Source organism: Tupaia chinensis, unplaced genomic scaffold (assembly GCF_000334495.1).
Source record: "Tupaia chinensis unplaced genomic scaffold, TupChi_1.0 Scaffold000215_1, whole genome shotgun sequence".
Taxonomy (NCBI): domain Eukaryota; kingdom Metazoa; phylum Chordata; class Mammalia; order Scandentia; family Tupaiidae; genus Tupaia; species Tupaia belangeri.
The window spans coordinates 5,089,662-5,103,352 of record NW_006159690.1 but is presented as its reverse complement, the minus strand read 5'-3'; the positions used below and the strand labels follow the sequence as shown (position 1 = coordinate 5,103,352).

Sequence of the window (13,691 nt, the reverse complement as noted above, 5' to 3'; positions counted from 1 at the left end):
AAAATAAATAAATAAATAAGAAGCAATGATCAACCAAAGGGTACTGGCAAAAGACAACAGGAATACCTGCATAAGAATGATATACAATCATATTAGTCAAAAAAAAAGAAGCTATTTGCCTAAATGAATGCTTTTTATAGACTTGACTTTTTTATATGTGTATTTCTGGTTTATGCTCTGCAAAAATCTTTCCTTCATCCATATCAGACCTGGGACTTGCTTCAAAACAGGTCACTAGAGAAATAGCCAACTCCTTCCTGAGTTAGCCTACTAAGAGAAGCATGTCATAGTTCTAAGAGATAATATCTTAACTACTATAACAGCAACTACAATCAACGAATGCTTATGTGTATGCCAGCATGTTTTCTGTTTATATATACATATGTGTATTTATCTATGTATAGTCACACATCACTTTAAGACATGGATATCTTCTGGGAAATGTATCATTAGGCGGTTTCATTTTCCAAACATCATAGAATGAACACAAATCTAGATAAGACAGCCTACTGTGCACCTAGGCTATCCTGTACAGCTCACATGTTTCTTTAAGTACTACCATTGTACACGTAGCTCATCCACCGAAATGTCATTGAGCAGTTCACAATTTATATGCGTAAAATTTATTTCCTCTTTCATCTCCTAAACACTGACCAGAAATTGTGTTCATGCATACAGAAATCTAATTGTTCAATTATCTCATGTTTACAGTTTCTTAATTTTCAAAGATTTAGACTCCCAAATAACAGCTGCTAGTTAAAGTAAAATGAGAAAATATAATTCTAAGAAAAACTAAGTTGTCTTACGTCTTCACAAAACAGATATTTGGTAACAGCTGTTCTAAAACATGAGTTCACATTTTTAAGAATTATTATAATACCATAATAGAAGCTTATGAGAATCTCTGGTTGGCCCAAACCCTTAGCTACTATCTAGTACAAAAAGATAAATTTAAAAAATTGATATGTCCCCACAAAACCTATAGAAACTATTAGCCCAAAGGTAGGGCACGCTCACTGACACTTCGGTTTATGCTTGCATGCTCTCGTCTTCTCTCTCTCAGCACTCCCGATCCCTTTTACTCTGCTTCATTTTTTTCTTTTGTCCATAACACATAATCTTCTAAAATATGGTGTAATTTACTCATTTAGTGTATTTATTATCCCCCATTATATTTTATAAGCATGGGGATGCTCTGTTTGTTTGTGTTGTTCAGCGTCTAGACTAATGTTTAACCCAGAGTAAGCTCAGTATTCACTGAATACATAAATGAAGTTTAAGAAATTGATATTATATATCGAGAAGGTATTATAGGATGTTAAAATAACTTAAGTTCATCATATTTTCCTGGATTGGTTATTTTTCACAGTTTACTCATTTTCAACTTTGATAAGGAGAAATACGGCAACTTCTACGGTAATCACTGAATGGTAGAAGTAGATTCTATCATTTCCAAAGTAGAGAAAAAATTTGAATGATAAAAAATAATCAATGCAAAATATAACATACTAAGCCACAATTTAGTAATTCATGTTAATAACAAGTTAATGTGGAAAAAAGTATTTTGAATGCTCATAATACTAAGTAATGTTAAATATTTGAGCTGATGGATATATTCATTGCCCTTATTTAATCATTAGATATTATATGCATGTACTGAAAAAAGAAAATCACACTGTGCCCCATAAATACTATGTGAATTAAAAATATTTAAAAATTAAAAAAATAAAAACTAAGTATGGAGCACTAAGCACAGGAACACTAAATACAAGTCTAAATATATAAGTAATTGTAGTAAATTGACTAAATTCATCAGTGAAAAGACACTGAATATAAAATCATTTTGGGGCCAGCAGATGACGTAATGGTTATGTTGCTCGACTCCCACGTAGTTGACCGGGATTCGAGTCCCAGACGTGGCGACTTAAAACTCACATTGGGCACATATGCATGTGTGGCCAAGATCCCAAGAAAAGAATGGAGGAGAGAGCACCCCACTGTGGCCCTCCCCCTTGGGGGGGGGGGTGATTTCTCACCTTCTGACTCTCTGTCTCTCTGGAAGCGCATGTACCCTATAGCAAAAAACTCAAAAAATAAACAAATAAATAGTGTTAAATAGGGGTGAGCAGGTGACATGATAGTTAAGGTGCTGGATTTCCATATGGCAGAGTGCAGTTCAAATCCCAGACCTGGTGTCTTAAAAAAATCACAACAAATAAATAGCCAAATAAATACAATAAAAAAAAATAAAAAGCTTTAAAAAGAAATGCTGTGGAGCCAGAAGGTGACATGGTGCTTAAGGTGTTAGACTCTCTCATGGTCGACCACTGTTCAAATCCCAGACCTGGCTACTTGAAGATCACTCTGGATATGTGTGCATGCATGCCCAAAATCTCATGAAAAAATGGAGGAGAAGGGATTGTGGCATGACCATGTCCCCTGAGGGGTGATTTCTCACTTTCCCTTTCTCTGTCTTTCTCCAGCAAATGCACACATCCTATGACAAACCTTAAGAAAAAAAAAATGCTGTATACAAGAGCCACAACTGAAATGTAAGGATATAGAAAGCTTAACAAAGGCTAGATAGATATAAGATATACTACACAGAGAACATCTAAAATAAGCTCATAGAAATATGAAAGCAAAAAGATGGCAAAAAGATTTACTGCACACATACCAAGCAACAAAAAAGCTGGTAGAATGATGTTGCTATCATACAAAATAGGTTTTAGTGCAAAAAGGAATATTAGCCATCAAGAAGGTTATTCCAAATTGATTAAAGTTTCAGCTAGCAAGGAATATATCATTTAAGATATGTATAGGGGACCAGTAGTTAGCGTAATGGCTATGTCGCTGGGCTCCCACGTAGTCAACTGCAGTTCGAGTCCCGAACATGGTGGCTTAAACTCACGCCGGGTGTGTGATTGCAATACGGCTTGAAAATAAGTTGCTTATTATAATTTAGTTTCAAAATACATAAAATGAAAATTCAGAGTATTACAAAGAAAAAGATAGTAACATAAAAATGTAGTATAAGGGAACCAGCAGTTAGCGTAATGGCTATGTCGCTGGACTCCCACGTAGTCGACCGCGGTTCACGTCCCGGACCCGGTGGCTTAAAACTCACGCCGGGCGCGTGTGCGTGCGTGCCCAAGATCCCGAGAGGAGAATGGAGGAGAAGGGATTGCGGCGTGACCATCCCCCCTGGGGGGTGATTTCTCGCTTTCTGTTTCTATGTCTCTGTCTGTCTGTCTGGCGAGCGCACGCACCCTACAGTGAAAATCTCTCAAAAAAAAAAAAAAATGTAGTATAAGACTTTAACACACTCCCCTAAAGAATAAATAAGTAGATATAAATTCTATAACAAAATATGAGATTGAAACAATAAGATTAATAAATTAATAACACAGAGAACTGCATGCTACACATTATTTTCAAGGACCAATAGAACATTTAAAAAACTAACTGTACAAGGGGTCTTCAAAAGTTTATTGAAAAAGCATATTACGAAAAAACTATGTCTGGATTTCACATTTTTTTGCACCAAAATAAACTCATACCAATTTATTATAACATATCTGAACAGGATCTAATTTGAAGCACTCAGAAGAATAAAACATCAGTTTGAAAAGAGCTCCTATCAGAGCACCATGAATTTCGCTAAAATTGGAACAAGAACAAACTTCAAATTTATGGTGAAGCTTGGGTGGATGAATGGTGAAATCACTGATGATTTGCAAAACACTCATAGGGACGATGCCTTTAAGAAATCAGCAGTTTAAAAATGGATAACATGTTCTAAAAGGGGAAGAGATAATATCAAAGATGACACCTGCAGCATTAGACTATCCACATCAATGTGCAAGGAAAAAATTAACCTTGCCTGGCCCTAATTGAAGGCGGGGGGAGGGGGGTAATGATTAACAACAGAAACAAGAGCCATCACTACAGACATCTCCATTTCTTCAGCTTACATAATTCTGACTGAAAACATTAAACTTAAGCAAACTTTTTGCTCCATGCGTTTACTAAAAAGTTGCACCCAAATCAACTGCAGACAAGAGCAGGACTTTGAATGAATATTTTAAACAAATGCAATCGAGATCCTTAAGCATTTCTTTAAAGAATTGTCCCAGGACATGAAACATAGTCTTACCAGTATGATCCTGAAAATGCAGCATAATCAGAACAATGGCTACCAAGAGGTGGAAGTGGTTCAGAGCAAAAGCAGACTGGTCAAGAGCAAAGGTATGTTTCTTTGGGATGTTCAAAGTATTTTGCTTGTTGACTTTCTGGAGGGCTTAAACAGGATACATCTACTTATTATGAGAGTGTTCTTAAAAAGTTAGCTAAAACTTTAGCAGAAAATTGTCTACAAAAGTTACACCGGAGGGTCCATCTCTACCATGACAATGATCCTGCTCATTCTCCTCATCAGAGACAATTTTGCAAGAGTTTCTATGTCAGGGCCAGCAGGTGGCATGGTGGTTAAGGTACTGGACACTTACACATGGCTGACCACAGTTTGAGTCCCAGACGTGGTAGCTTGCTTTCTCACTTTCTCTTTCTTTGTCTCTCTCTGGTCAAATTAAAAATAAATAAATGAATAAATAAAATTAAAATAAGTAATTCTTTTTTTTAATTATTTGTTTTAGTTTATTTATCATTGTTTCACACTTGACCAGAGGCAATCAGAGAGAGAGAGAGCGAAAGGGAAAGTGAGAAAGCAAACTGCCAGGTCCAGGACTTGAACCATGGTCAGCCATGTGGGAGTCCAGTGCCTTTACCACCACTCCACCTGCCAGCCCCAAATTAAGTAATTCTTTAAAAAGAATAAAAGACTTTCTGTGTGAAGTCATTACACATCCACCTTAAAGTCCTGATTTGGCTTTTTCTGATTTCTTTTTGTTTCCATTTTTTTTTTTAAATCTTCAAAGGCCCAGCCTCTATCGCATAGACTGCAGAACTGGAAGCCACATGGCAACTATGGTTGGCATGCCTTGCCTGGTTGCCCTGACATGCACCAGACACATGTTCAAGATCATGAGTTGAAAGACTGGAGATAGGGGATCGTGGCATGGACAGACTTTTGAGAGAAGAGGGATGCCCCCCCATACACATGCTTTATCGGAATATTTTTCTTTTAAAACTTTAAACAGCAGCCATCTTTAAACATGGTTAGTCCCCAGGAATTATAAATCGAAACTCTTAAAGGAGTACTCACACTGGAATGGTTATAATAAAAAAGACAGACAATAGCAGTATTGACAAGGATCCAGGAAATTAGAACCGTTACACATTTCTGGTGGGAAGATAAAATAATACTGCTGCTGTAGAGGTCATTTTGAGAGTTTTTCCAACTTTAAACATAATATTTAATATAGTTATATGGTAATATGATTTAGCAACTCCACTTCTAAGCTGACAATAAAAATAGACACCCATACAAAAAATTGTACACAAGTGTTAGTAGCAACTTTATTCATAATTACCAAAAAGTGGAAATCACACAAATGTTCATCCACTGCTAAATGAAAAAACAAACTGTGGTATATCCATACAATGAAATTTTCTATTGTGAATAAATCTAACAACAAGATGGTCAAGGACTTCCAAGAAAAAAAAAAAAAAAAGCCAGAGTTTACATTTCACATGTTAGAGAACATCTAAGTATAGAGAGACAGAGATTCTAGTATTGAACTTTAAAAGATATTACAAGGGAGCCTTCCTTTTGGCCTGAACTTTCATCTTCCAGTAACTCACCAAAATGACAAACCCAAAGGAAAGAAGAGAGGCAAACAATAAGCCTTTTAGAAAACAGGGAGTGCTTCCTTTCGCAATATACATGCTAATCTACAAGAAAGGTGATATTGTAGATATCAAGGGAATGGGTACTATTCAAAAAGGAATGCCCCACAAAGGTTACCATGGCAAAAATGAAAACATCTACTATGTTACCCAGCATGCTGTTGGCATTGTTGTAAACAAACAAGTTAATTAAGGCAAGACTCTTGCCGAGAGAATTAATGTGGCTATTGAGCATATCGAGCTTTCTAAGAGCAGAGACAGCTTCCTAAAATGTGTGACGGAAAATGACCAGAAAAAGAAGGAAGCCAAAGAGAAAGAAGGTATCTGGGTTCAACTGAAGCGCCAGCCTGCTCCACCCAGAGAAGCATATTTTGTGAGATCCAATGGAAAGGAGCCTGAGCTTATGGAACCTCTTCCCTAGGAATTCATGGCATAATAGGTGTTAAATAAACTCTGGTCTATAAAAATGTTTTTCTTAATTGAGTAGAATTATGATGTTCCCTTCCCCAAAGCAAATCTTAATTGGGCTATAATTCATTTTCTAAATAACTTTATTCAGTGTTTTTCAAGCTGAAAGATGAAAGGTGGCTTATTATGCTAAAAGTAAAACTCAGTTGGTTAGAAAAATAGATATTACAAAAAGAATGGGTTATGGAATGGTGTATCATAGCAAAGTAAAAAAAAAAAAGTCATTCACAGTTCAATATATACTTCCATTATAAAGGAAAAAACTAGAAGAACTAGTATCAAATGTGCCCAACATAACATAATGTTTAATGTTGAAGAAAATAAATATGCCTATATCTGTGATGTGATAATTACAAAGTATATGCATGCAGTGAAAAACTCAACTGTATCCCACAAAAAATTATTAATTATGAAAAGATATTCATTTCTTTTCCATTGTTTATAGACTCAAAACATATCAATACAATCTCTATTAAATTCCTAACAAAATTCTAGAATTTGACAAATCAATTCGAAGACATATATATAAAATATATATAACATCTAGATGTTATATATACACATATATGAAAAAAACAAAGAGCAAATAATGCTATAGTACTCCTGAAAAAATGCCAAATGGGAGGATTTGCTCTATCAGATAACAAGACATTTTGAATCTGTAGAAATCAAGACAATGTGACATTGACAAATATATAGAAATAGAACAATACAGAGGCCCCCAAACAGACCTGCATATATATCAACTCTTAATTTTGAAATAATCATTGTTTGTTTATTTTAAGCCACTAAATTTGGGGGTAATTGGTTACAGTACAATAGATAACTAATAGAATCTTGTTTGCAAGTGTTTCCAGTTCTCTTTTTAGCATGGAGGAGGTTGACCTTCCCCACCTTCTTGAAGTTAGTCATTACCATGTTATTTCTTTCACTTCTAAAATGTGAGCACAAGTAATTCATGCCACTTCCTGATGGAAGCAATTAAAGCGGTTCATATGCTCTCGTATTAGACCAAATGGGAAAGTCCCATGTTTCAGATGGTACGACTACAGAATGGCGGAATTTTCTTAAACTTAGACCTCCAAGTGATAACTTAGAAGACAGTTACCCTTCAGTGTTGTCTTGATCCGTATGAGACTGCATGAGTGAGCAATGGCATTAAGTCAGTGAGATTTGGGGGTTATTTATTATCGCAGCATAACCTAACCTTGCCTCACAAATACTGGGCTCAATTTCACTAATAATTTAAAAATAAATGTTAAAGGACCAGCAGTTAGCGTAATGGCTATGTCACTAGACTCCCATGTAGTCGACTGCAGTTCAAGTCCCAGACCCAGTGGATTAAACTCATGTTGGGCACGTTGTGTGTGTATGCCCAAGATCCTGAGAGGAGAATGGAGAAGATGGATTATGGCGTGGCCATCCCCCATTAGAGGGTGATTTCTCACTTTTTGTCTTTCTTTCTGGTGTGCGCATGGACCCTACAGCAAAAACCTCTTAAAATAAATAAATAAATAAATAAATAAATAAATAAATAAATAAATAAATAAATTAAAAATAAATATTTAAAGGTTATAATACATACCATTACTAGTTTTGTCTTTTTTTGGGGGGGAGGGTTGTTTTTTGTAAATTGAGCAAACATTAACTGTTCTGACAATACTACATTTTGGTAAAGATGGACAGCAATAAAAGCAGGAATACAAATAAGGCAAAGCCACATGCAAAAAAAGTGTGTCATTGCCTAACAAGGCTGAAGTCTACAAGATCTATGACCCAGTAATTTCCCTGCTAGTCTTTTGTTTCGTTTTGTTTCAATTGTTAGAGAGTGAGCGGACAGGCCTGGGGAAGAGAGACAGAGACTGTGAGAAAGCACCTGCCATTGGAGGATGGTAATGCTTGAATTCCTTCTCCTCCATGTCTCCTTCCCATTAGGATTTTGTGTGCACTTAGCATGTTTTTCAAGCTGCTGGGTCCAGAACTTGAATCACACAGTTGGACATGTGGGATCCAGCTGCCTTAACTCCCTTGCCACCTGCTGGTCCAAAATGCCTACTACTTTGAGACTCTAAATACATTCCTGCACCTGTACAGCAGGATGCTTGAAGAAGGTGGGTCATAGCTTCTTTATTTATAGTTGCAAGGGGAAGTAAGGAAGAAAAGAAGGAAGGAAAGAGGGAAGGACGGAAAAAGAGGAGGGAAGGAAGAAAATATCCATAATTGGAATCAATTTAAAAATTGATGTGTTATATTCATACACTGGAATATATCTAGCAATGAAAATAAGCAAATAACAGCACTTAATCAGCAAAGTATTCTGAGCATCTCTTGCATACTAGGCCCTATTTCTCACACTAGGGATACAACATTGAGCAAGATAGAAACGAAAAGAAAAAAATAATTCTGCCCTGATGGAGCTTACGTTATAGTAGAAATGGGACAAAGGAAAAAATGGTAATTGAGAAGTTCTACAAGATTTTAAATGGTGAATAAATGCTATGGGGAAAGCAAGGGAAAGAATTTATTAAAGATACTCAATTTTAAATACAATAATCAAGGTAGGATTCCTTGAAAAGGGGACATTTGAACGAAGACTAAGTGACAGTGACAGAGCAGGCCCTGTGGATATCTAAGGGAAAAGCATTCTAGGCAGAGAAAACTAAAGTGAAAATAGGGTTTCCGATCTGTCCAAGAACAGCAAGGAGCCCAGTGTGACTGGAACTGAGGGACTGAGAGGAAAAACAGTTAAAAACGAGATCAAATAGGCAAAGGAAAAGGTAGAAATGTCAGTAAGGCCTTGCAAGTCATCCAAAGAACTTTGAGTTTTACTCTGTTGAAACGAGAAAGCCACTGGAGAGTTTGGAATAGAAAAGTGAAATGATCTGACCTACACTGTAAAAAGAGATTCTGGTCACTGTTTTCAGAATGAGCTGAAGAAAGCAAAGGATAGAAACAGTAAGAAAAGCAAGGCTGTCTTTACAATAATCCATGCGGGAGATGATGGCAGCTCATACCAAAGTGGCAGCCATGGAGGTGACGAGAAAAAACTACATTCTGGATTTATTTTGTAGCAAAGGAGATTTCCCAACATATTATATGTGAGATGTGAGAGAATAGTAAGAATAAAATATGACTTTAAGGCTTGGAAATGAAAAAATGGAAAGATGAAAAAAAATATGAAAGATTGAAACAGAAGCTTGAATAAAGCAAGGGTTTGGGCAAGACGAAGATTACATCTGGAGTATATTGAACTGGAAATGCTGAATAAGCAGCTGGATGTAGAGGCTTGGAGGGGGAGAAGTCAAGACTTGAGCTATCATCTTCTTAGTCATCAGTATACATAGAGATTGCATGAAATCACCAAAAAAATATCAAGAGATAGGAGCTGAACGTTAAGGCACTCCAAGATTAAAACCTCTGAGTAATGAAGAGAGGCCATCAAAGAATATAGACAAAAACAGCCAGTGGAGAAGGAGGAAAAATCATTAGAACATGATGTCCTGGAACTGTTCCAAAAAGAAGAGAATGATAACTGGGACAATATTGCCAGTAAATGTAGTATGATGAACACTGACAAATGACTATTGGATTAGCAAAGGTGGTATCACTAGTAATATTGACGGAAGCAGTTTGGGCACCATATTGAAAACAGAAGGTGCTGGCAGTGGACATAGGAAAAACGTGTGAGGAGAGTAATTGGAGACAGGAATACAGAGAACTCTTGCAAAAGTTTTGCTTTAACGGAAAGAGAAGATAGAGAAGCCCCAGTAGCCTAATGGATAAGGCATCGGCCTCTTAAAAGAAAAGGGAAGATAATGGCTTAATCTCAGACACACACTGTTAAGCAAATAACCTACAAAAGAATGTCTACAATGTTTACTTTTTAAAAAAGTAAAACTAGGTTTGTAATAGGGAAGTAACAATCAAAGAAGCTTCTAGTTGTGGGTAATTTTCTCTTTCTCAAGTAGGCAGTAGTGGGATGTTTGCCTTTTAATGATCTGTTATAATGATTTGTTACTTTTTTTAATCAACAAATTTGTTTTAGGTATGTCTCCCTATGTAGGTTATAGTTCAAAGTGTAAACATTTTTTTAAAGATTAATAAGATTATGTATGTAAAAAGACAACAGATAATTATCACTGTTAAGTAATAAAAAATATTTGAGAAGGAATATTCCAAATTATAAGAAGATCAAATTTGACTAGAAACTGAAAAGGTTATATGTACTAAGTCTGGCCAACAGGTGAATGTATGAGCCTTTCTAATTTAATTAAAATCGGAATTTGTAAATCACATAAAATCTTAATAATTAGAGCACACTATAAGCCTTTTTCTTCATTTGGAACTCCACGGGGCATATTTTTTAGTATGTGCATTTGGCTCTTGGTTTAAAAAAATGCAACACAGTATCTGCCAAGAGAATTCATTTTTTTTTTTCTGTGTACTTTAAGATTTTCTTTCCAAGACCTCCCAAAGATACTGCACGCACAAACACAAACCATTTGGTCTTACAAGAGTGATCTAAGTGTGAAGATATGATTTCTTGGGAGAGAAAGTCCTCACATTACAAAAGAGGAATAGACCTTCTGGAAACCAGTAAGACGCTCCCAAGCCATGAATGAGCTGGTTGTGGACAGTGAGCAGTGAGATCCATTGCTGTTCCTGTTGTTTTCCAGGAAACTAGCAGCCAAGAATATTTGAGTTCTACTGCTCCCTGCTCATTCAACACGCTATTTACTGAACTCTCTGGGCATCTGTTTGAAAAGCAATGACATCTACTTCACCAGAGAAGGTAAGGGAAGACAAATGCCTAAATGGCCAGTGACATTTGCAGCCCAAAAGCAAAAAGTCATTGAGAATAAGTTAAAATGTATTCAAGAAAGAATACTTCAAATCCACTCCAGTCTGACCAATTGCCTACCAAGTACATGTGGGTGGGAACAGATGATTTTTACTGTAGCCCAAGCCATCAAAAAGATCCAGAAACATGTCTAAGCCTATCTTAACTACTGATGACTAAGTTTCAGATAATTCTGAAAATGCTATCAGTAAAACATGATAAGTAGCAACAAAACATATTCTAGTATCCTGTGCTTAACCAGCCACGTCTTTTTAAATAAAAACAAAGGAAAAGGTACACTGACACCTGACAATATATACTCCTTGAACAATTTCTGTGTGTGTGTGTCAATTCCTAATGCCTAGTTTATCTGTTTAGTTAACCTCTTCGATGTTCTGGGATTCATTCCAAGACAACTAAATGCATTACTAAAATTGGCATCTCTGTTATTGAGCCTAATTTCAGAGATGCTCTGAAGTGGTCTGAAACCACTTTTTTAACATTCTGTACACAACTTCATGCTAAAAAGTAACAAACACTGTTCAAAAGTAGTAATTGACAGGAAAGGCCTTGTTTTTGTTTTCCTCCAAAACAATGTTTATTTCCTCCAAATGTACAATACTGCAAGAGAATAAGTGTAGGCCGACTGTTTTTGTGGCAATGTCACAAATGTTGGCTTTAAGGTAAACATGGTCCTTTAAGAAAGTGCCAAAGGTGACCTGGATAGTCATCTATGAACTACGTATCTCTGAGCCCTTCATGTTTCTCTACAACTATTGTCTGGAAAATCCTAAAAGCATGAGCTATAAGTGCATGAAGACCAAATGCCCAGATAAATAGTTTCTCTGTTGTTGTTTTAGTTTCATTAAATGATAAAACTAACAATGTTTGTAACAGGTTAAAAAGTTGAACAATTACGTATTTTTAATGTACAATACTTCTACCATAATTAAAAGACTCAGAAATCATCATCATCCAGCCCTCTGCACTGAAAGATGAGGAAACTGAGGCTCACAGAAGTTAAGCCACCACAGATAATCAATGCGAGATCATACCCAGACTCAGCTCTTCTCATTCCAAGTCCAGAGCTCTGAAAGAGCACTTCTTTCAATACACTTTAATACTTCTGGAAATAAATGTTAACTCCAGGGAACTCCTCAGTATAAAGAACTCTGATTTACAAGAGCCATTCTCATCTCCTGTTTGCAAACACAAGTCCTAAAACCAGCACCCGCAATAATCAGCTTTCTAGACGACATCACTGTACCTGAGGTTTCCAAAATGAGCCTCAGGTGGGTCTCTTTCTCACCGTTCTGAACCCCTTTAGATATGTACTTTGGTTGGGATTTACTCTTGTTAATTCGCTTGAGAGGAAGGAGAGGGTGGGAAACGGAAAGCTGAGGTCTAAACCATCCTACAACCCAATTTACTTTCTCTTGTCATTCAAACCAACAAATCCCTTCTGGGGGGCCCAGGGCTTACTGGTTTCTGTCGCAGTCCCTACCGTTTCTGAAGGAGGCTGGAGGCCTTAAAAGGAAATCGGCCAGGGGCACGTCCTTCCGTGGCCCCCAGCAGGTGCGCGCCCCGCGGCGGTCGGCTGCTGTCAGCCCCGCGCCGGATCCTCCTCGTCGGGTGGAAGCCGAGTGTCTCCCGGAGTCCCACCCGGTTCCACACCCTACCCCTACCGCCCGCTGAGCGCTGGGCCCCTCCGGTGGCCCCGGGCTCCCTGCCCCAAGTTGCCTCGCGCGTCCCCACGCCCTCTCCTGAGTTGCGCTGAGCGGGAAAGGTGGCAGGACGGGTTGCAGGAGAGGCAAGCGGGTCCCACCTGGATCCCGGAGTCCAACCCCGACGGAAGGCAGAGATGGCGGCGGCCCCGGGGCTGGGCACCTGCGTCGCTCGCGCTCGGCGGCCCTGCGCTGGGCCGTGGGCTCTGCACTGGGGCGGCTCCAAACTCCTCGCCCGAGGTGCCAGGAAACTCACGAGAGCAGAGGAGGGCAGCCGCGGTGGGAGGAGGGGCCGAGGAGGAGCAGGCTGGGCTGGAGGGGAAGGAGAGGAGAGCCAGTGGCCACCCGCCCCCTCCCCGAGCCCCCCGCCCTGCGCCCTCGGCTGTGGCTCCGGGGCAAGAACCCCGGACCTTAAGTGGCTGAGGCGGCCGTGCAGGTGACCTGGGGCGGCGGAGGGGAAGGCCGCTGAGCCTGGCGGCGGGCCTGCTGGAAGAGAGGCGGGAAGCTTGGCAAGGCAGCCCCCCTGCCCGCAGGAAAACCGAGAGCCCTGACGAACCGAGAGGGAGCGCGGCGCCGCGAGTTCCTCCAGCAGTCAGCTAAGGCGCGAACCACCGAGCCACAGGCTCTCCCGCAGGAGCCAGGCACTGGTGTTCGCCTGTCTCTCCCACCCCAGACCTCCAGACCTCTGCTGCAGCAGGTGTTGAAAACGTTATAATTAAGACTGCAATCATTGGAAGGCCTGGGAAAAGACAGAGAGATGGAAAAGACCAGGAGTAAGATAGTGGATTTCCTGTCCTGTTTGTCGGCAGGACTGAAGAGGGCATTCATGCATCTAGTGGAGGTTGAACTAA

General features: G+C 38.8%; 1 protein-coding gene across 1 annotated transcript in view; it reads right to left on the bottom strand.

The window, feature by feature from the left end:
• Window positions 1-13,026, bottom strand: part of LEPR (leptin receptor) — a 90,461-nt gene extending 77,435 nt beyond the window's left edge. The window contains exon 1 of the mRNA XM_027771459.1: window positions 12,942-13,026. The gene's annotated coding sequence lies outside the window, so the exon portion shown is untranslated. The remainder of the gene's footprint in view (window positions 1-12,941) is intronic.
• Window positions 13,027-13,691: the final 665 nt, after the last annotated feature.